The following is a 2,416-nucleotide window of genomic DNA, read 5'->3' as shown; positions in this document are numbered from 1 at the left end:
AATGCTAACAACCAGATTCTTTAAATTTCCTCAGAGCAAGGTTTAGTCAAGGGGAAAAAAACCCTAATTAATTCTAATAATTAAAGCACATGTGCTCAAGGCCTGCAGATAAATCATTATGCGTTAGGGACCAGCCCAAATCTAGCTCATTAGGAGTAGTTCTGCTGGAATCTTCCTAATCAGAAGCAGAGCAGGAATCTCTGAGAGGAGACCACGCTCTGTCTGCAGAGTGTCACCCCTTTTCTAATAAACTTTTTTTACTTAAAAAAAAAAAAAAAAAAATCCAAAAGAGTGATTCTGAGCTCACTGCTCAGGGCAATGGTCAACATTCCCATTAGTTTAAATAAGGTCTACCTACCCTCCCACACAAATGGCAACAATGAGTGATTTTGCTGTAGATAAATAACAGACAATACAGAAGACACATGATAAATAGAAATCAGACCAGCTTGAAGAAGGTCCATACCATTTCACCAGTAATAGAAACATTTTTATACCAAGAAGAATGTTCATGGAAAACCAAAAAATTATTATTTGGTTACATGCCTTTTTCACACCGCTGACTGGAGCTAGTGTACAGAATCAGACATTTGATGCTTTACTAATTTATCCCAACTCCTAAATTCTGGTTAAAAACCATCACTTCTAAATATCTCTATATTTTTTCTATTAGTAAAATTAATCACTAATATTATCATTTCACTTTGCTGGGAGTTTTTTTTTTTTTATCTTATCAGAGTAAGAAAATTATTTCAATGAACAGTAAACAAGACCAATGACTCATTCCATCAGAGAAGTGATTAGTTTGCAGATATCAAACTCCAACTCTTACAGCTGCCCTGTCCCTACTCAATTCAAATCCATGCCTCTGCAAACGCACAAATAACTGCACGCTGTGAGCCTCCAGGTTTAACTGCGATTAAGGCAGCTGCCAAAGAGCGACTATAGGTGAAATTATGACGCCATAAAGCATAACGGAGCCTGGTTTTCTGAAAACAAACCAGGTGTCAAGCGTTATTCTAGGTGTTTCAGATGGTTCTCTTATTTAAATGTCTACCAAAAATCTATAGCACAACATAAACCAACACCAGTAACCGGTATTCGTTAAGCACCAACTAGATGTCAGCACTTTCGGTGCTCTATATGCAGTATCTAGTTAACTAAATGTTCAAGCGATGCTGTGATGTGGCTTATTATCTCCACGGTAAAGATAAAGATGCCAAAGTACGAAGAGGTGATTGAGGCGTAAGGCCAGTAAGTGGCAGGACCATGTTTCAAATTCAGTCCGGCCTAACTCCCAAACCAGTCCTTCTAAATCCTGTAATGCATGCCACCTTACAAATGAAAGTTAATAGTCATTAAGGCGAGGGAGCTTTTAGGGGTGATGGAAATGTTCTAAAATTGGATTGTGGTGACAGCTGCACAGTTCTGTAAATTTACTAAAAATCACTGAATTGTGCACTTAAAATGAGTGAATTTTATAGTATGCAAATTATATTCAATAAAGCTGTTAAAAGTCATTAAAAGCTTTTTACGAAAGTCAGTTTTTAAATTTTTCAATGTAATAACTTAAAAATATAAAGACACTATTCACATTTCTTCTATGAACACAGCAATAAGCCCTCTTAAAAAATTATACTGCTTTGAAGATTCATTTAAGTATGTTAGAAACTGACATTTAAAAAATTGTTAATTTTTTTTTACCATCTCCTCTATTACAGGTTCATTTTATCTGCCTCTGATTTAGAGGGAGAAACATGGAAATTAAAATTCATCTAGTATCTACTGTGGGCTAGCCACTCTGAGGCACTACTATGCTCATTTTATACACAACTTCTGAGCTTCTGCAGCATTAAATAACTTGCCCGAAGCTAATAAATTATTGAGCTGAGACTAAGACTCGGCTCTTATGTGAATCTGAAGTATAAGTTGCTCTGGGAAAGATATTACATCAAGCAAAACCTTAACTTCTGTAAGAAGACAATCTTGGATCCACTTCCATCCCCTCTTACCCCATGAGATGAGTTTAACTCGTTATGGTTGGCCTTAACTTATAAGGTGCCATTTCTCTGGAACATTTCCATAGCAACCAATATGCAGTGCAACATCAGAGAAAAGTTTTAACTATCTTGAAAATTAAAGCTAAAAGCTGGAAATAAAAAAAGAAAAAGAAAAGAAAAGAAGATGTATATAACACTACTCAGTGTTATAATTTTCAGCAGCGTATCAATTAATTTACAGATGAAAAAGACTTTTGAGGAGGCTCAAGGTTTTTCCAGCAATAATACCCTGTGAAGAAAGACTCAATTTTGACTGTAAAAATATCTCTTCCCAAAATATAAGGGTTGAATTGTAACCCTATATTATATGAAATATCCTAGATATAATTTCATGTGCTGTTAGTACAAATGGAGAA

Source organism: Pteropus alecto, unplaced genomic scaffold (genome assembly GCF_000325575.1).
Source record: "Pteropus alecto unplaced genomic scaffold, ASM32557v1 scaffold101, whole genome shotgun sequence".
Classification (NCBI taxonomy): Eukaryota; Metazoa; Chordata; class Mammalia; order Chiroptera; family Pteropodidae; genus Pteropus; species Pteropus alecto.
The sequence above is the reverse complement of the archived record's forward strand: the minus strand, read 5'-3'. Positions refer to the sequence as shown.